General features: G+C 39.4%; 1 long non-coding RNA gene across 1 annotated transcript in view; it reads right to left on the reverse strand.

Annotated features, from left to right (window-relative positions):
• Positions 1-12,851: 12,851 nt before the first annotated feature.
• The window catches only part of LOC136991295 (uncharacterized), a 40,341-nt gene continuing 30,830 nt past the window's right edge, over positions 12,852-22,362 (reverse strand). Inside the window, exons 2-3 of the long non-coding RNA XR_010883492.1 lie at positions 13,912-13,978; positions 12,852-12,948 (exon numbers count right to left, since the gene is read on the reverse strand). This is a non-coding gene — a long non-coding RNA (uncharacterized lncRNA). The remainder of the gene's footprint in view (positions 12,949-13,911; positions 13,979-22,362) is intronic.

Consider the following 22,362-nt stretch of genomic DNA (forward strand, 5'->3'; position numbering starts at 1 on the left):
TAAATATAAGTCCTTTGTAGACTTAAATAAGATTAAGGAGACCTTAAGAGCAAAGCTAGAAAAAGAAGTAAAGCTAGTCGGGATCCCAGGCTGAGTTGTGGAATCTTCTTAGGGACGAGTAAGCACAGATGGAACAGCGTACCAAGATTTAACCTTGCAAACCATAACCAACACTAACTATACTTTCTACCTTGAAGGAAGAAAAGACATTTCCAAAAAGAAAAAGAAAAAAACCCCACAAACTACCAATCCACTACTTTTTTTTATACTATTTTCTTTTACCAATTATAGTCTGTCCACTCATCATATCATGAAAAATTATTATCAGCCAAACTTGGACTGTTTTTTGGAAAATAAAATTGTCCTGGAAAACACCTGTCAAAGTGCACAATTTGATATGACCGTTAGTATGACCTTTTGAACACGTGGTGTTCTTTAGTGTTTTGTATGGTTCTTTTTAAACTTGAAATGTTCTATGCTGTATTAGTTCCCAAGAGTCAAAAAGATACAAAGTAGATTTAGTCTTGATTTTGAAAATGGACAAACAATTCTTATCACCATTCTACAGCCTACATCAGAAATAGAGCCTTTATTCCCTTAGGCTGTAAGCTCTTTGGGACAGTGACCTACTTTTTTTCCTGTATTTCTGTGGCAGCTGAGCACAATGGGTTCAGAGCCCATGTCTGGGTGCTGTAGCAATGATCCAGTGATAACTCAAAAAAATCAGGAAGTTTTCACTAGGTATTTATATTACTGATTTAGTTCTTACATTCACACAAAATCTGACTATGCCCACAGAAGTCAGTGTAAAAGCAATGTGAAATCACAAGTATTTAGAAACACTGCTGAAGCAACAGCAAGAAAGAGTAAATTATATAGGTTTGCATTACTGTGCAAAATGCTGATTGGTATTTGATAACAGGGAAATATTTCCTTTTTCCTCAACTAGGATATAGAATGGTGCCTGAGGGCATACTGTGGCTTAGTGTTCCCTTGCTACAACTCATGTAAGGAACAAGCCTACAGGTTTCATAAATCCACTTCTTACTTCTGAAATCTTATTAGTGACTGAGTAGAATAAATCCTGATTTACACCAAAATAACTGTTTCATTTCCCTTATTCTAAGTAGTTGTTCACCAAGCCCAGGAATTAGAGGCATGTGTGTGCCATGTAGTGCAACTCTGAAATATCCCAGCTAACTCCAGAATCAAAGCCTACAGGTCCAGGTCAAGGTGAAACATCCACCTCAATGATTTACCCTTCATGTTCAGCACTAGGCAAATGTAACTCCATTGCATTCTGGTGCTGGAGTTAAGTTAAGAAATACGAGCCAGCTCAGAGCTATTTTAGGGTTCTTTGTAGTAGTCAATGAGTCATGAGGATAATTCCTCAACATCAATCCTTCCACAGGGATTGAAGGAAAAGGAGAATAAAAGTGTTAAAGGCTAGAGAGGAACAATTGCTACTTTTTAGAAATGCAATAGACAGAAAAACTTTCTGGGAAAGCTAGAATAGCAGAGGGGAAAAAAACCCACACAAAACCAAAATCTGCAAACTAACTCCCAAGCTATTCCCAGGAATTTCAGTCCTTATACATATCTCCTTTTCCTGGTTATGCCTTCAGCCATCTCCATTATAGTTTAACTTAAAATATTGTATGACACAAGACTAAAAGCCTCACCTGTTTTTCCTGTGAATTACCAAGCAATGAAATATTTTTGAAGAAAATTTAGAAAATGACTGATTACACAAATTCATAAGAAAAATTATTTTGTTCTTTTCTACTCCATTTTGGTAGCATTGTCTTTTATTCTTCTGTGTTTTCAAACCACACAGAACTGAAGAGAAAGTAAATACACCGCAAAGAGGAACCATCAGTAGTAACAATAACATAAAGCTCACTCTTACAATATGCAATTACCTTCCAAATCGACTTTTTAACTCAGACACAAATTTTCTCCCCCTCATATTTCCCCTTTTTTACTAAGAACTAAAACTTCTTTATGTTTTTGCTGCATTTCTGGCAGTCAGTTCATCAGAAAATTATGTAACTTCCTCTAAAATACATTTTGAGCATCTTAAAACTCTCCATCGCAGAAGTTCCTACTACAGTAGGATGCCTCCTACTCAATGCCTTCACCTCAGTCTTCACTGGTAAGATTTGCCTTCAGGAATCCCAGATTCCTGAGACCAGTGGAAAGTCCTGAGCAAGGAAGACTTATCCTCAGTGCAGGAGAATCAGTTTAGGGAACAGTGAAACTGGACATACGCAAGTCCATGGAACCTGGTGAAATGCACCTACAATTGCTGAGGGAGCTGGCTGTCATTGTGAGGCCACGTTTGATTATCTTTGAGTCGTGGTGATTGGGAGAGTTCCTGAGGCCTGGAAGAAAGCAAATGTCACTCCTGTGTGTCTTCAAGAAGGGCAGGAAGGAGGATCTGTGGAACTACAGGCTGGTCAGCTTCATCTCAATCCTTAGGAAAGTGATGGAGTAAATAATCCTGGAAAACATTTTAAAACATATTAAGGACAGGAAGGTGATCAGGAGTAGTCAGCATCGATTTCCAAAAGGGAAATTGGGCTTAATGAACCTGATGGCTTTCCATGAGATGAGTGACTTGGTGGATGAGGGAAGCTCAGCGGACATTGTTTATCTCAACTTTAACAAGGCTTTCAACACTGTCTCCCCATAACATCTGCAAAGACAAGCTGATGAAATACAAGCTAGGTAAGTGGTCAATAAGGTGGATTGAAAGCTGGCTGAGCTGCTGGGATCAGAGGCACAAAGTTCAGCTGGAGGCCTGTCATTAATGGTGTAAGCCAAGGAGTTGATACTGGGTCCAGTACTGTTTAACATTTTCATAAATGTGCTAGATGATGGGACAGTGCACTCTCAGCAAGTTTGCAGATGATACAAAACAGGGAGGAGTGGCTGATACACCAGATGGTCAAGATGCCATTCAGAGGAACCTCGACAGGTTGGAAAAAAATGGACAAGCAGGAGTCTCACATTTAACAAAGGCAAATGCAAAGTCCTGTCCCTGGGAAGAAATAATCCCATGCACAGGCTGGTGGCCAACTGCATAGAAAGCAGCTTTGCAGAAAAGGCCATGGGGGTCCTGGCAGACAACTATTTGAACATGGGCCAGCAATTTGCCCTTGCTACAAAGAAAGCCAACAGCCTCCTGGGCTGTATTAGGCAGAGTGTAGCTAAGTTAAGGGAGGTGATCCTTCCCCTCTACTCGGCACTGGTGAGAACACTGTGGAATGCTATATCCGGTGCTGGACTCCCCAGTACAGGAAAGACATGGACATACCTGTCCAGCAAAGGTCCACAAAGATGATGAAGGGACAAGAGCATTTCTCATATGAGGAGAGGCTGAGAGAGCTGGGTCAGTTTAGCCTCAAGAAGAGAAGGCTCAGGGGGGATCTTATCAATGTGAATAAATATCTGATGGGGAGAGTAACAAAGACAGAGCCTTCTCTTCTCAAAGGTGCCAGTGACAAGAGGCAGTAGGCATAAACTGAAAGACAGGAAATTCCAATTAAACTTTCTTTTTTCTTTTTTTGCTGTGAGAGTGGTCAAACACTGGAACAGGCTGCTCAGAGACATTGTGGAGTCTCCATTCCTGGAGATATTCAAAACCTGAGTGGACATAGACGTGAGCAACCTGGTCTCATTGATCCTGCTTTGAGCAGGGGGGGTTGCACCAGATGACCTCCAGAGGTCCCTTTCAGCCTGAGCAATTCCGTAATTCTGTGATTCTATTGTACTATTTATGGAAGTGTCTATAACATCTCAGAACCTTCTAAGTACAGAAAAAGAAATAGATCTTGCCTAAGGACGTCAGAGATGAGGATGCGCAGCAGGAACGAGGCAAACAACAGAGGGATATTGTACACAAAATGAGACTGAAAGTAAGCTATTTCTCGTTACAAGAAACAACGCACCAGAAGAAACGGCATGTTTACTATGTATATATCATGAGAGAAAGTTCATGGGAATCTAGGACTGAGAAAAGCATATGGTCATTTGGGGTTAAAAAGACCTCTTTCCTCCATGAGAAAAGAAAAATGGAGAATGCTATAAGAAGCAAGCCAAGTGCTTAAAGATGAAAAGTTCAGGTGTTTTAAAAGAACTCCATTGTCCACCAGGGACATTGCTAAGACTTTCGGAGTCATTGTAATTTAATGATTACCTTGGACACATTGACTGCTTTACCATTTATGGATATGCTTGATGTAAATGATCTGTATTTGGAAATAATTTAGTAACTAGTTCCGAATAGTTTGGAATACTAGTTACTATACAGTAACTGACTTCACACTGACTTAATAAGATCACAGATAAGGAAAACACAGATTCATAAATAGGAATAATCATAGAATAAAAAGGCTTGCCTACACTGTAGGTACAGAGGTATATGAGTATACCAGTTGCGTTGGCTGAGGTCGGCTCAGGGGGTCTCTGTGTTGCACTCCATTATGGAGTGAATGCATGCCTAAAAGTATGCCATCTACGTTAATACTGGTACCAGGGAAAAGATGAGGGAGACAAACACATACTGTGTGTAAAAAGAAAACTATATAGCCAAAGTACTCCACTCAGGGTAACAGGACTGACTTGCAGAGTCAGACAGATATAATACTATTTTCCTGCATCTACAAGGTATGCAAGTTTGATGGAGGGGTATCTGAATACTATAACGATGGTGTCTTTATCCATGCCTTTAACAGGCTGTAAACTGGGAAGAGGAGAGGGTGAGCTGTGAGGGAGGGCAGAGCAGAATGGAGTAGCCCCAGAGTCAGAAACACGGAAGTAAGTTACGGAAGACGAACTGAGAGTGGCACTGGCTGGCACAGTGCTCAGGCTTCATGCAGAAGGTGAACAAGGGAAAAACTTCCTGGTTTTGTCCACTGCAAATGAGATTGGGGGCCTAATAAATATTCTTTGTAAATTGTCTTTGAAAGACTGTTTTAAATCACTACCTTGTCCTCATTTGCTAAATACAGATGTGAGTAATTTTCTTGCAGGATATTTTTTCTAGTAGGAAACTCATTTCTTAGGCAGCAGTTAAAACTTACTAGAATTCAATAATCACTTAATAAAGACAATTCTTTAATTATATATTAGGGTCTTTCCTCCTTCAAATTAATTTTCCAGTAATCCCCATATTTCTCTAACAGATGGGAATAATTATCTTGGCTCTGTTGAATAACCTTAAGTCATTAAATTCCTTTAGCTAAGCATAGCTTTTTGAAACAGCCTAATGAGCATTGTCTTTGTAATGAAGATCTGCAATCCTGAATGCTTTATATTCTAAATACAAAATTGTACCATTAGAGTCCAGATATTATTTCAGTCAGCCAGCACTCTTTCAGGCAAACAGACTAATCATTTTCTAACACACTCAATTATAACCTGTATAACAAGTAGTTAAAAGTTCTGAATTCCCAAGATTCTTTTTTCAGTGTTTCATATGCTAAATCAAGTATAATGTACATTATTACAAAGGTGCTAATAAATAAACATTACTTCTAAAGGCTTAATATCAACTCAGATAAATTGTGTGCCTGCACAGCTCTAAATCACTGATTCATTTATAAATTGAAATCATTAATTCAACCACTATATTACAATAATGTGTCATACTGTAACACAAGTAGGACTTCCAGTATATTCATATTAAGGTGGATGGAATTTGCTTTCATTATTTAATACATTTACCCCAAAAAAATAAATGGAAGATGATAACAATAGGTTGGATTGGTGTAGGTAGATCAGTGCGTGAAGAAGCCTGGCTTTTACTTATTTAACAATAAAAGAAATGAAAAAAGAAAATACTAACTAACAACATTCAAGTATTCTTTTGTTCTCTTAAATATCTCTAGCTTATATTCACAATCCTTTTGTTTATGAAAAGAATGTTTGGTGAAAACACTCCCACACCTATGACCTAGAGCTTTGTATTTGAGCTCCCTTGTGACAAAACAGTGAATACAGACAACCTTTACCATCCTTTACCCGAATACCAATTTTGACTTCTGTTTCCTCATTCATTCTTTATGTTTTTCTTTCTCCTTCTGTCTTAGCTTCAGTCCCTTGCTTTCTAGCTCCTTATATATATTTTTTCTCCCACCACAAGGTTGGTACAATGGTGTAGTATCAGTTAGTCGCTCTGCAGAGGCTGGACACCTTTTTCATGGCTAAGTTGGGCATTGAGAAATGAGATGTATGGCATGGGTTAGTGAACTGCTTCTGAGCCTTCGCCTTTATGGCCCACTGTACAGGGAGAGTTGCAGATGCAGGAAGGGAGAGTGAGTTTCAGGAAGCTGTCCTTCATAACGCACTTGTACTTTGTCCTTTGCAACACATTTTTTCGAAGTTCAAGATCTTCAGTTCTCCCAAGTGTACTTTGTCTAAAAGTGTTCAGTTCTGATCCTTTCTTGTCTCATCTCAAAGATGGTTTGCTGTCACACAGAGCTGATACTCCCTGCGTTGTGTACAGAAGACTGCATTTGCTACACATCCATGTTGCATTTCAGTCCTCCTGATTTTGCTCTTTCCAGTGTTGCACATTAGCTACACAGTTCTCACTGAAAGGAGGAGCCACTTGTTACAAGTGAGTTAGAAGGACCATACTACACTAAAAGTGACATCTCATATCTGTAATTTGGTTATAGCAGCAAAACACTCAAAAAGACTTTGTTACTCGCTATCCACTATTTTACCTAGGGCTGATTCAGCAATTAGTCACTAATTTGAGAAAGAAGATATCAGCTCCATTGACTTGGTGAAATTTAAGCATGTATTTAAGACATTACTGAATAAATGTAAGTTTAATTACATAGTTAAGTGCTCTTCTGAATCAAGTTGCTTGCCCTGAAACATAAATCTGCGCGGTACCAGATTAAAACCTAACAGTGCCTACTATTCAGTGTGCCAAATCTGATATAGCAATCTCTGTGCAGTATCTCTGTACATGCTCTGGTTCCAAGTGTAACTATATTTATGCAAATGCAACAATCAGGGTTTGACTCTTAATTGTTTTGGCTCAAAGGCAGTGAAAAATTCAAAAGGAGAGCTATCCAGTGAGCAACATTATTTCTAGAATTTTATGAAAACTAACAAAATAAACCAGAACATTGTCTTAGGCACTTGCAAGACTGCCTATTTTTCCTGCAAGAAGAAAAGTTAAAATCTTCCAATGAAAATTAAATGTGTGATATATGCTCATTTTAAAGAAATCAAACAAAAATTATGATTCTTTTGTAGCAAGAAGATTTACACCTTAAACACCTAACAGACTTACAGACTCCCTTTAATAAGGGCTGATGTAGAGGGTTAGATGTTAAAAGCCAGGGCAGCATGGCAAAGTTCAGTGAAAGCTTAGGAATGGGACCACAGTGAGTAAGTCCTAAATCCAGACTGGGATGTAGCATCTGGCAGGCAAGGCTTTTCCAGGTGTATATCCCTCACTAGATATAATTTGAGCTGCTGCTCTTTAAGCAAGTGATCAGCTACAAACATCCCTCACTTTAAAAGACAAATAATTCTGTTCCAGTAGCCTTCAGTGATGTTCCCAATTTAGCAGATATATGGACAGATATTCTGGAATATTTCCCCAGTGCTGTATCTTGAAAAACAGGTGGTAAAACTAGCAGAGGATGAAGTCATTAGTTATTGATAATCATCTGGAAATTTATAACAAGCTTTATGAAGAACTTCTTGGACAGTATTTGGTACAGCAGAGCAAAGCTGCTCAAAGCCTCTTGGAGTTCAAATTGGTTTGAACCAGGATAATTGAATGTACAAATGGATAAACTATTCCCAGAGCTTTGAAGAAAAAATAGCTAGGTGCTTCCTTCTTAAAATGCAGTAGAAACACTCACCATCACTGTCATAAAATAAAAAAGAGAGGATGGAGGACAGCAAAGATTGAAATGCTCCTTTATGGGCTGCTTTGTTCAGTTTCTGCCGCCGGATGAACAGCTCTCCATCTGCACAGTATATCTGCACAGCGAGAGAGAGCTAAAAAGGCTGTAAATATGACCATGTGGATAAGTGTTGCCAGAATGAATACTAATACGTCAAAGTGTCATTTATATTTTCAATTCACTTTCCTAAGAATATTGGTGTTTATTGTCTGAGATGAAAAATAACATGCATAATCAGAGTGCACTGACACTGGAGAGCAGTAGAAATACCAGAGAGCTAGAAATTAGCAATCTTAATGATACACAATACAGAGGTAGGTTATGTACCAGAGGTCTGAAGGACACAGAATGGCCCACATTAATAACATAACTTTGGAGAACACAGATATACTACACACATTCACAAGGAATGTGTTTCCTAAATCATCTGCCATCATGACACCATTCTGGAAAAATTCAGAGAGCCTTAGAATGACCAGGATAAAAGTCATAAGAAAACCTTTTTTGGGTCTTAAGCTAATCCATGTAATTAATGCTGACAATGAATTCATTTGCTGACATGCCCAAGATGTATTTAATTTAAGGATGGTCAGATAGATTATATTTCTACCTCAGAAAGTGCCTGTTTCTGTGTTTTCACTGTGGAATGCTCGAGGATCTAACTTAGTCTGACTGCAACAGACTTAGCTCTGTGGAGTATCAGTCTGCCTCCAGCTGCTGCCTAGAGTTACTGCTTGTATCTCTGCTATAGGAAAAAAACAGAGCTGTTTTTCCTCATCTGTAGATACTGAAAAGCAAACTGCAGTGGATTGTTTCCCAGTCTATCTGCTGCTACCATTTCAAGATTGGCACCAAAAAATCCTTGTAATCACTTCCCATCTCAATTTGTTGAGACAATAAAATACCTACTTTCTGCTCAATATCCAGCTTTGGTGCCTAAGTGTCATGATTCTGGCCTCTAGCAAAACCGAAAAAACAACAGATTCAAGAGAGCTATTACTTCACTTTTGGGTAGGAGAATCCTCTCACTTCCCCACCCCAAGTGTGCTGCAGAATACCCAGGTTTGGAGGCATATTTTACCAAGGTGGTGAGATATGTGAAGAGGCTTGTAAAACTGTGCCTGAGTGCCTGGAAAGGTCAGGGCCACTGAGCATGCTTAATTCATCTCATTCACCCCTAGCTCTGTGCTATGTTCAGATCAACATACAAGCACAACTGCAGCTGCGACGCTGATGTTTACGTAAAAGCGAAGGCAGCATCCACTGAAGAACTTGCTATGTGCCCTCTCCATTTGGAAGGGAGGGAAGAATGTCAGGAATGAAGCCAGAGCTCCTAATTCTCAGAGAAGTATTTTTACGGGAAGGTGGCAGGAAAGCTCTTTGCTTCTTCTCCTAGTGAAGCTGGACCATAGAGAAATCATGAATGGAAGTTTCAGGAACTAGAGAATGAAAAAGTAGACTCCATAACTCAGTTAAGGTCTTTGTTCTGGGAGATGGAGCTGTGGGCCTCTTGTGGAGACAGTTCCTCAGTATGAATCACTGGAGTCTCTAGATGACACATCTGAACAGTCTATAGTAGCATCCAAGTCTATAGCTTACCCCCACAGCAAAGCACCTTTCACATTGGACTAGAAAGTCAGGGTCCCTCTTCAATATTATCTCCCTGACCCTATGAATCTGTCCCTGGCCTTTTCTTCTGTAAAAAAAACAACTTCAATAGGAAGAGAAGTAAAAAATCCATTTTCTCCTGTTCTCCCAGGCTGTTCTTTAATCCAATAGCTAGGACAACATTTTTGAAGGTAAGAGCTTTCCAGTCCTTTCAGGCTGAGGAAGGCCCAGAAACCTGGTTACTCACTTCTGGGATGAGGTGCTCTCACTATCCAGCCACTGCACAGGAAAAAGCTGCACCTTTTTCCTGCATCAGTTCCTTAGCATAACTAGAGGTGTTACAGCTTACCCTGTGCTCTCCTTGTTCTGTCTGTCCCCAATAGGCATTCAAGTGCAGTCAAAAGGATGGGCAACTAACTGAATCTCTTTACAGATTTGTGATTAACCAAAAGTACCTTATTCCTGTGTAGAGTCCGAGGCTTAAGACTGTGTTATATCTGAAGCCAATGTGTTCCCCACAAAATTACTCTGTGACAGACAAGAATCAGAAAAGATAGTTTATCAGCCCTCTTTGAGGTAAAGAGATGGGTATTTCTCTCTGCAAGCCGAGTAATGATGCTTCTGGTTTGGCACCACTCTCACCTTTCTGTCTCACTCAGGAGTTAGCAACGTCTCAAACGCAATGGCAGAATGAATGTGGATCATCTCACATATACCAGCCACATCTGACTGGTACTGGCAGCATATGAGGCAAGTAACTGAATTTCCAGAATTTTCATATAGTCCAAACCAGCTTGGTCCAACTCAGTTAAGGCTCTTTCATCGCAATTGAAATGTGATAAATGAAAAATCAGCTTCACTTTTTCACCATTTCATCAGAATTTGGTTTGGCATTTTCCAGACATGAGTTTCAAGTAGTTTTCCTCTTCACTTTTCATCATTTTGGCATGGACTATTTTGACCTTATACAAACTGTATCTCACTTAAAAAAACAACATATACTGCTGCTTCTTGAGAAAGAAATCAGTAATGGCAGAGCTAAATATGGTAGCCAGAGCAAATTAGAACTTACTGATGAGCCTAAGTTATATGTTTAGCATTTACAAAGCTAGTCTAGAGGAACTGAACAGCATTGTAGCAGATTAAATTCACTTCACATAAGATAATGTACAATGACTAATCTTGTATCAGTCCCCTTCTTGTCCCATGACTATACTACTAACAGGACAGCTTTGACAGTTTGATCCAAGTCAGAAACTTTCCAATGACGTTAATCGATTTTGGATTATGTCTTGAGCTTATGTAAGCTTTCAAAGGAAAAAAAAAACACTATTGAGGTTTTCAGAGCCTGCTGGGGATTTCAGATATTCAATTCTTATTAATTTGAATAGAAATTGGGATTTAATTATGATTTTTGTGGAAAACCCAACACAATTAATGACTAGTCAGCAAATATGGAATCACAGTTGGATTTTTACATGCCTTTGCATATAGATAGAGGTTCACATGGAATCATAACACACTGAAATCATATTTCCCTGGCTGATATTTACTTGTATAGTTTTATTTATTTTGTTTTGGAAATACAAAAATAAATCAAGGCTCAGTGAGGCGTCTGAGAAAAGAAGGATGAATGATTTCACCTGTCTGATGAACCGGCAGGTAGAAAAGAACAATCCAAATAGATTCAGGTCAACAAGCCCCAAACAGGAGGAAAGTCCCTTCTAGGAACACCAGGAAGCATAAGTAGAGCAGCTATGAGTAGCTGCCTATGGTATGGCATTATAGGAAAATCCTGTAGAGATCCTCAAATAGTGGTTTGTGTCTTTGTCCTCACTACATTGCAGAGTGCAAGAAGGACAAATCAAATTTTTCTGATTTTTGGCTGGATGATGATTGCTATAAGGAATTACCTTCCTGATTATATAGCAGAGCAATACATGACTAGTGAATTATGTTTTTTGCATTTCATTTTGCCATTGTATCAGTCAGGCTACCTGACCGACTGTGTGATCTGCTGAAATCTGGATTGTATCCTGGTTAAGACTCTCAGTCTCTACATTATCTAAATGTATTCAAATATATATTTGTTTATATTTTCAAAGACTTTTTATGGAAGCTTTTTTAATCTGAGCTAGAGGAAATCTGTGACAGGCATGGAAGTAGTTTAAACACATAAGCAGTATGGAAGTTTTATCCAAATATTGCACCAACATACCTAACAAACTACAAAGCTAATCAGTAGAGGAACCTACTCAAAATAGCATATACCAAATAACTCCTTCCCCTTTCCATGACTGGATCTCCAGCTTACAAGTGGTAACTCTGTGTCTCCATGCTCTCTAGACATGTACCTCACTGTCTCAGCTCAGGTCACTTCTCTACATCTGGTCATGTCAAGCTGTCATATGACATGCCATGCACGTGTTCATCTCAAGCCACCATCTATCTACATCAAAGCTGAACAATGATTATGGGTGTCTGAACAATATATTAAAATTCCTGAAGCACTGGAGACACAGGCAGGCAGTTGTTCTAACTTATCACAGGTGCAGCACTGGCAGCATCACAAGCTGCCCTCTCATGGATGCGGATGTCTGAGGGATACTTTCACCCCTTTGCTGAACCAGAGCGAAAGGCATGACAGCAGCAGTTTGATCCCTGGATGCAGTGGGATTTGTACAGTGAAGCTACCATTCACTTACTTTGCTGTTCCCATTCAAGATACTTTATCTGTGTCAAACAGCTATTTCATGCTGTTAGTAGTCTCTCTTTTTTGAGAGGTTAGGTAATTAAACATTAGAATGTCAGAAATCACAGATTATCAGTGGAGATGTTGCCTGAACTAAGGGAATATCTTATTTTTTTGAATGACACGAGATGAAAGGTACCTTTTGTCCTTTTCTTTACTAGCTCTTGTACGCAAGACAATATGAGTGTCTGCTATATTTCAACAAATTATGCTCTCCAAATGATTGTTGCAGACTAGTATTGTAAGTGGATTTTTTCCATAACAATTAAGAGAGCTCTAAGGAGATTCATTATCAAAATGCAGCGAGTGCTGGCCTAGCACATTTGTTATTTCACTACAAGCTTCTAATACCCCTTCAACGAAGTGACTGCTCATATTTACTCAGTTAAGTCTTTCTGCATAAATTTCTTATGTTATTGCATGGTCTGAAAACATCTAAATTTCTGTGCATATGCCTGAAAAACACATGCTGCCTGTAGCATGCCTCCATATACGCTGGAATACTTCAAGCAGTTCTTACCGCAAGCTGCCACTGAGCCAGCTAACTCCAGAGAGACACGTGGGAAGTTTTTGCAGACAGCAAGGAACACCAGCTACATAGAGTGACTTCCATAGGAGGAACCACCAGGTGAACTAGGATTCTTCAGTCTGAAAAAAAGGATGATTCAGGCTAAATATGACAGTGGTCTAAAAAACCAGAAAGGGTGGGGTGGCGGTGAATACAAGTTGACTGCTCTTCGGCTCTTGCAATACAAATAACTAAAGTTAGTGGGAGCCAGGCTGAAAGCAAAGGGAAATAGCTCTAGGCACAAACAGGTAGCAAACCTGTGAGACTCCTTGTCCAAGGATACTGTGAATGTAAAAGTTTACACAATTTCAAGGAAATTCTATAAGTTCATGGTAGAAAAACCCACTAAGAAACCCCAAATACACAGAAGTCAGAGCTGGCTCAGCTGGAAGATTGGCTAGAAGACTGTGCAGAGTTTAGGCAAGAGATTATTGTATGTTTGCCTTGTTCTTACTCTCCCCAAGGCTTCCACTTATCCACTACTCAAGTCAAGATACCAGCTTAATGGACTTCACTATAGCCATTTTTATATTCTAATTGTTTAGAAGAATTAATGAAGTCGCTTACTACCTGAATTATGTAAGAGTTAACACAATCCTATAGGACCAACCTGTCTTTTTAGCGTCCATTTGTACAAATGCTGTTAGATATCTGCAGCATTTTCTACACCTTATCATTCATGTGTCAGGATGTAGTTTTATAGTACATCTGCTTCTGTTCTAACCAAGTGAAATTTCAGTACCAAAAAAAAAATCACCCGACCCTATTTTATCAGAAAAGAATTACTGAAATATTGTTTTGAAATATTATTTTAACAGACCAGCATCAGCCTGGTAACCCAGTTACAACACAGCCCTTGTCTTGACATGACTGAAAAGACAGGAACCTCTTAAGTCAACATATCATGAAATTATGGTTTCACCATGTCAGGAGTTAATAGGATTAGTCTAAAAAAGCATCACTTGTTTCCTGTCACATGGGGCTTGTAGCTTCCCTTCCATTGACTTTAATAAATCCAGAATGTATTTCACTTGAATACTCACACGGAAAAGATACGTGCATACAGCTGGGTAGGATTATGCTATTCAGTTCTGTGGCAAAACGCAAGTCCTGAAAGATATATTAATCAGACAGGAAATCACAATACAATCTTCAGATTGTTTTCAAATTCACTACAGGCTTTACACTATGTAATTTTAACTGAACATTTTGAAACTATCCTTCTCTCTTTCAAAGTTAGAAAGTTTTCTCTCAGTATCATGATCAGTGGACTAGTCAAAGCTTCCATACGTCAGAGGCCTTAAAATTAATTTTGTTAAAAGATTTATGACAGGTCACTGGTTCACAACTGACTTCAGTTCACAGCTGAATAGTTCCTGCTCTTGCATATCTGTGTACATAGCTGAAACCCGCATAACTAAGCCTCGTGAACATCAGAAAGCTTTTTACAGCTCCATGGCAAAGGGCATTTCCAAAATTAATTCTCAGTAACCAACACCCCTGCTTCATTTGACCTGGAACACCTGTGAAAATCAACTTAGTTTGTGATGGTCGTGCTGTATCAATGACTTGCTTTTTTAACTTTCTGAGGCCATTTTTTGATTTGTTAACAAAGTTGCAGGCATATAGTATGTCAATAAAAATAAGGTTTAAGGTATCAAATAGTCATACTTAGTTTTCTATAAAAGAATTATTAATTCACTTAAAAATACTCTGATTCACCTCTAATTCTATCCTAATTATGTAGTGTAACAAAATACTTTGCTTTTTATAATAGCTGTTTTTCCAACTTAGCCACTGTGACTTGACCTATTACATAAATAGGTCATAAGGACTTCTCTGTTTTCTTACCCCTTATTAAACAATAGGGTTAATAAAATTAATTTACACAGTTTGCAGTTCTCCGTAAGAGAATTTTGCTGTTTGCTGTAAGGTAAATGAACCTTATAAACTTAGTTGCCTCTTTTATAAACTGTGTAAATAAAATACAGATTAGACTAATACAAATTCATGTAACAAGTCTGAGATAGAACTGGGAAATTTAAATGCAGATGCATGACTTTCAAGATAAAAGTAGCTCTTTGCTTTTAGGAGTAAATAGCACACCACAGAGGGAGCGCAGGTGCCCTGGAGTCATCACTTCAGAGCATATATTGATGGGAAGGAATGAGCTAATACAGTTTCTGGAAGCAGCATGGCCACATCAGTGCAGTTCTCTGCTGGCCAATATGCCTGACTTCCCAGCACAAATACCAGATTGAGCAGAGCATTGCACTAGTGCCACAGTAGGGTTTCCAGATCTGAGGCTCCTCGTTTTCAGCTCTCTCTAGTATCACAGCATATGGACATTGCTAGTGCCTCAGTAAGATGTCTAGTGTCAAATGTTGTTAAGATTAAAATCTGAGCTTTCTCACCAAAACCCGTCTCAAGCAAAACCTGGATCCAAAAGCAGTAGCAGCTCTCCATTCGTATTATCCTAAAACTGTAGCAGTAACCATATGTTGCAGCTCATTCACTCCTTGATATTTCCATCTGAAGTGTCTGGCTGTCTTATACTTTATTGTTCCAGTGCATCTCAAAGATAGAGAATGTAATTATCTAGATATTACAAAAAGGCATCTGAGGAACAGAAAGTCTTGATCAGATAATGTAATTAGAAGTCTGAAGTGAGGTTTCAGCAAAATCAGGCATATATGCAGAAAAATTTTGTAGTGGTAGTGGTAGTGGTCAGAAGCTTAATTTAAAAAAGAAAAGGAACAAAAGAATGGGGTGAGTCTCAGCTGGCACTTGCCTTGGTATATCCTCCCAGTCTTTGGCAATCTTAGCATTTGTTTTTCTTGTGCTGCAAGTGTCTTTCAAATCTCTAACCTTAATAGTGCTCAGATAGCTCTTTCCTCCATAAGTCTCTAAACATGATTTTTTAAAACCATTTACACTTTTGGTATTCCAAACATTTCTCACTTTAATTATACAATTTGAAAAAAAAGACTTTGTTTTAAACTTGAGACTTGATTATTAAATGCTTTCTAGCCCTTGTGTTACAAGAAATATTTTTTTTCCTATTCATTTTCTTTATTCCATTCAAGTTTTCTATCATATCAGCATCATTTATTTTCCAAACAGAAGAGTCCCAGCTTCACATGGACTCTCTCCTTACATGGAAGCCACTCCATACCGTAAGCATCTTTGTCATCCTTCTCTGCATATGAATGCACAGAGAATCTGAGGCATAGGCACCCCACAGACTTATGCAGTGTCATAGTAGTGTTTTCTGTTCCTTTCCCAAGCTAACCATTCTGCTTGCCTTTGTGACTGCAGCTGAGCATTAAACAGATGTTTTCAGGAACTGTCCACAATGATGTCAAGTTCTCTTTTCTGAGTAGCTATAACTAATTAGAGCCCTTCGTGTACAGTTAAGATTATTGCTTTGTCCCATATACATTATTTGCACTTATCAAAATGGATTTTCATTGTCCAGTTTACTACCCAGACATTCCCTATGCCTCTTCAGGGTCCATTTCATTTTGACTACCCTGAATAATTTGGATAATCAGAAAACTGTCATCTTCCTATTCCCTTTTTGGTTTTTTTTTCTTTTTTTGTGTACAACACAGGTGCAGATTTCTGTGTTTCTAAGTGATAACCTCTCCCTCTCATAATAACTAATAATTTCTATCCAGTGTTGTTTCAAATATTTTAACCAGTTATTATCTCATAACAACTCCATTTCTGCAGACACATCTGGAGCTAAGACCAGAACATCAGTCACAAGAACCCCCTGCTCACTTGCCACATACTTTCAGGTGCCTGAGGAACTTCAGACAAAAATCGTGTCTCAGTACTTTCCCAGTTCTTTCAGAATGAACAGTTGGGTATCCAAATCACACCATCAGAGCCCAGAAGCACAGAACCATTACATTTAAGATACCAGTGGGCTTTATCTGCTGGATACTCTCCCCATATGCCTAATAAGCTTCTAAGATATCATTCCCTACAAAATTCAGTAGCAGCTTCCACTTTCCTTTAGCATGAGGCCAAAGGAAGAGATGAAGATATTCTAGCACTTTTCTTTTTATTCATTGAATATGTGGCTTAGATGTATGCCATTGGATAAAATACAGAAACAGTTTTGAGTGAAAGGACCAGGACTCATGACACTTGCATATGAGTATTCACATAAGCATAGGCTATAAACTACAGGTTTGGATATAATCCCTAGAATCATAAGGTCTTTCAGACATCGTCCTTTCCTGCGTGTTTCTCAGTATCTAAGCTCACTGCAGCTCTCCCTTGAAGAGTCTTTTTTCTCCCATGAAATATGTCTTTTTTGCTTTTAGGCATTTTAGGAACAGCTCTACCGCCAGCACTGATTTCCACTGTTCAGCAGCATTCCAGGGTTACCTCTATGTTACTCCATTGATTTCCATGAAGCTGAGCCTACAGTACTTTCTACCTGTGTTCCATTAAGAAAGAGAAATATTTTTGATAGAAGTGGAGATATGCCCAGCCAAAAGGTTGCTCTCCTGCTGGCATCACACTAAATAAAACATGAAACCAATATTGAAGTGACAAGACATAGAGATTGTCAGAGTTTCAAGGGGCTGTTTTTTATTAAATATCCAAAAAATGTTCAAAAATCACATTTCCATTTCAAATGTTTACATTTTGCATTGAATGAGCCTGGCTCAGAAGAACAAAGTCTGTCTAACAGGATGTAAATTTTTCTTATAAAGTGTTCTGGTAAAACAGACTTATTATCTGTGAACCATGGGGTCCATCTACTTTGCTAATCCCTCATGCTTTTGTCTTTGCGCAAAGAAAATGATTTTCTCCCAGCAAACACAACTCATTCAAGGAGCCTTTTCTTTGGGAGAGAGGTCATACAAAAAGACAAAACCTCTTAATCCAAACCAAACATTCTTACTCTATCCAGTTCCTTCCTGACGCTGTTGTCAATGGCTGTTTTGGCTAAACAAAGTTTAAATTTTACTTTTATATTGGGTACATGCAGAATTACAGAAATGTTTTCAATAAGCACAGTGAATTTGGCAGCTCAGAAAAGAAGCTTATGATGCATCTTAGAATGACAAGAGAAAACAAGGAAGATTTTTCTCCCCCAAAAATTTAGAAAAACTAAATGAGGCAAATTGCTTAAATAATGTGTTCTTATTTGTAATATAATCATCATTAGTAATTGATAATGGTGATGCATAATTTCACAAGTTATTCGCATTATATACTTAGAAGCCATGCAAAACTATGTTGTTCTGACAGAGGAAACTGTCCACACCACTCTCATCTCAAAAAAGAGACTGAAAAGGGCAATTAGGAGGTAACATGCTGTAATTATGTATAATAGCATGTAATTATACCATTAAGGGCTTCATTAGGACAGCATAAATATTTTAAAGATTCACTCAGGTAAATGGAAAAGACATAGAAAGAGACCCAGATGATGAGCCAAATTCTGAGGTAATTTTGTAAGAATTATTTCAGCAAAAGTCTTGCAACTAAACTGAGTCAGAGTTGGGGAGCCAAGCTGTGCTATACAACTAATGCACTGTCAAAACTCTTCAATTTGTAGACAGCATATGCAGTCTGTAAATCGTCTTTTCTTAAAAAGGGAAGAACTAACAAATATTATAGAAGCTTTAGAGAATTTATAGATCAGTCCAAAACTAATCAAAGACTTAAAGATTAGGTGCTAGGTGAAAGATTAGGGAGACTAGGAGCAAACCAGTACATCTGTTCAACCTACCAAGACCTTGGATCCCTGTGAAAGGAACAAATGCGGTATTTTTCCCTCTTCAGCAGGTAGCAGAGAAGGGGCTGGCTGACTAGAGCTCTCATGAAAGCAGGCCAGCAATATACTACTTACCTCTGGAAAGGGGAAGACAGCAAACATCTCTCATGACTTAGTACCGCTTCTGAGTTACTGTGCTCCAGACAGCAGCAATGGTCGGTGCCACATCTTGAGTCAGAGTCTAGCTCTTTGTTTGTAAAGGTGATGCATAAATGACATTACAGCTTCTCTGTGGCTACAGCTTGGGATAGCATGTGGTAATGTTGCATTTCAGAAGCTACACATTAGGATGTATCAAGTAAATAGACTGTAAATTAGTTTTACTATAGGAAATATAGGAAATATAGGAAAAATATAGGAAAAAATAGGAAATATATAAATACTCCAGGAGAATATTGTTTGGTGGAAAAGCAAGCTGGACAGTTAATGACTTCGGAAATAGAACTGTAAAGGAAAATATTCCAGCTGAAGAGTTCAGAACTCGGATGAACAGTGACTGAAGAACAGGCCCCAATCAGCTGCTACTCTGAAGTCAGAATAGTCCATAGACCAGCAGTGAACTGATGTAGTAATTTGATGGGAGTTTCTTTCCGATGTCTCCAACCACCATCCTTACTGCAGTACCTACTTGCCACCTTGTCACCTATCCCTTTTTTTCAGCAAAATACTCAGACCATCTACACTGTGTAGATGTGTCCCTCCCTCCCTTCCTGTGGCAGAGACTGAGCCAGCAGACGACCCACCGCTAACTCTCCGCTGCCCTCCCACCTGGTCCCGGCTTGCCCAGTTGCATGCTGTCTGTCTGGGCAGCAGCGCATTCCCTCGCTGTCCATTCCTGCTTACCTTATCTGCTCAGAGCAGGAACTGGAAGGGAATCATTAGCAGGACTTACGAGGCTTATCTGCCACACTCTACAATGTCTTCTAAAGGAACACATAAAAACTATGAATTATGCATACAAACAACAACAAGAAATCCTTCTAGGCAGCTTTCCATGTTGCCATGATTCATTCTGTTTTCCATTTTTTTCTGTCTTTTTCTAAGGCAAAACTTCTAAGTGTTTAAGTTCAAAAATAGAGTAAAATGTCTAGCAAATTTTGCAAGCAATTTTTTGCAGTGGGAACTGCAAAATTGAGAAGACTTCTTTATAATATTTCATGTTTATTCTGTAGATGAAATATAGTACTTTGTGTTTTCTTCTCCACATACGAACAGATGTGTTACCATAGTTTAAGCACCGCTATAAGTCACTTAGATGAATCAACATTTACTTGGAAAAACAGAAGGCCTATCATTCAGTTTCTGTTTATAAATAGTGCCAGTATGGTGTCCCTCTGTATTTCCTTGTCTGTTTCTCCCCTCCTATAAGTCTTCTGAATTGGTCTTATCATTACATTTTCTGATTCCTTGGAAAGAGGAGTAAAAAGTGCAAAAGCATTGCACATATGCAACAATTTAGAGCCATATTCAAACACTTTTACTTAAATTTAGACATACCTTATTTTGGAAGCATGTACATAAGAAAAATAGTAGAACTTGGCTATTCATGACTGACTAATCACATGCATGTACCAGTTACAGAGTATCTGCAAAAGCAAGATAGGAAATGGAAAAGAAAAAACATCACAGAAAAAAAATAATAAGATAAGTCCTAACCATCTCCAGATTAAATCTGCATCACTTGGATTTATTTTTCCAGAAAGCAGGTGATATGATGAAGCACAGACTTTTCTCAATATTACTGTGCTTTGGGTTTGCAATACAGACGAGATTTCTGAAAAAATAAACAAATAGATGGCATTATAGAACACCATCATTTCTGATGTGTACTGTTTAGTGCTGGAGTTGTCATTTTTAGCCTGTTAGTGGTATTTGCAATGTTTTATCTATTAGCACCCCTAGAAACCAGTTGGATGAGCATACCCATAGCCACGGCTTGCATGCTCTCAGCCGCGTCAGCACTGGTTAGATATGCTCTTCACACAGCTATATAACCAGCAACAGATATAACGGCTTCCCTGTCCACTGGGCAGTGCTGAGCCTCTCCGCCGCCATGCTGGAAGCGCTCCCCCCAGCCGATCCCATCCTCCCCCCCAGCCCAAAGGACATCTTGCGCCTTTTGGCTCTTTCCCCTCCACGCCACAGAGTCTTCATCTTGCCCAGTCCAGCACCCGCCACACTGGTAAGACCATGCTAACCCCATAAGCCCTGCCATCCACCTTATATCAAGGATTATTCACCTCCCTGGCCCTCGCAGGGAACCAGTCTGTGACTGAAGGCCACAAGACCTCTGGGAACAGCCCCAGCTGAGCAGTGGTCCCAGCTACCCCGTGCTCCCCAGCTCCGCTGCGGAGCTGCACCGGGACCACCATGGGTGTCAAAGCCACTCCAAGGGCTTGGTGCTGCCTCTTGGTGCTGCCCTGGGGCCCCGCAGCCAAGCTGGGGGGCAGAGGCTGCAGAGTCGCAGGGGCGCGCAGCCCCCCGACCAAAGGCCCTGTGACGGTGCTCATACCACGCGCAGCGTCCTTTCTCCCATAGGCAGCACCGGGGTTACTCGGCCATCTCCTGCCAGGACAGCCCTGTGGTCTTGTTCCAGCACAGGAACTACATTTTGTGCTTGTAAGTGTTGGCGCTCAGGGCTGACTATCTGCATCCTGCAGGCTTCAGTATTTCTCTTCCAGGTGCCAGCCAGGTTCCCGAGTACTCCACAAAGCTTGATGCTACTCAGAGCAAAGAGTGCTGGCTCTGCATCCCAGACATACAGCACTATTAAACAGGAATAAATAAATGGGCTTTTTCTTTGGGGACAAACTGGAAAAAAATCCCTTTTCTCTGTCCTTTTGCCTCCAAAACCATTTCCTCCGCTAATTAAGGACTTCCTCTGTGGGTCAGTAGGACTCCATTAACAAAATCTTGTGGAAGATATGAAGAGTAAAATCTTTAAAAGCATTCAGTCTTGGCACGCAGTCCTGCCCTCACTGCAGACTATGGTCTCACTTTGACTTTAGTGCTTCCAAAATGCTGTGCTGCAGTTGGAGAGGTTTATATGAAAATAATGTGAGGATCTGAAAGTGATCCAGGATTTCAGAAAACCGAGAGGTCATACAGAGTAGCAGAGGTAACGGGTGTTGGAACTGATGTTCTCCCAAAACATGAGACCATTACTGCATGTGACACTGAATAAATACAACTAGCAACTTTGCCCATGAATTCTAGTAAAGCCTTGTGCTGCTTTTACTGTTGATGCAGGAAATTGCTTAGCCAACAAAAGAGATTGTGACAGAAATCTCATGCTTAAAGAAATTATAGATGAGGTATTTAACAGGCATAGCACCTGGGATCCAGTTAAATGAGGAATGCAGAGTTCAAATGCTCAAGGGGATCTATTAGCAACAATGTCCTGCAGTGAGAGTAACCAACAAGGTAACAAAATCATATGCAATATGTGTATTCATTAGAAAAAATAAATCATTAATGTGTTCCTGCTGTGCTAGGAGAATTCATGACTTATGGAGAGACAGCGGTGGTAACTGGGCTGGAGAAGGGAAAGCTGGGGTCCTTTTTGCAAGACTGATGGTGTTATTTTATACCAGCCAGGTTTAGAGGGGGAGTAAAACCAATATGGCTAATGACAGCTCACTAGAGAGGTTATTTATGCTATGTCAAAGGATTTCAGATGCTGAATTTCAAA

Source organism: Apteryx mantelli, chromosome 2 (genome assembly GCF_036417845.1).
Source record: "Apteryx mantelli isolate bAptMan1 chromosome 2, bAptMan1.hap1, whole genome shotgun sequence".
NCBI classification, from domain to species: Eukaryota; Metazoa; Chordata; class Aves; order Apterygiformes; family Apterygidae; genus Apteryx; species Apteryx mantelli.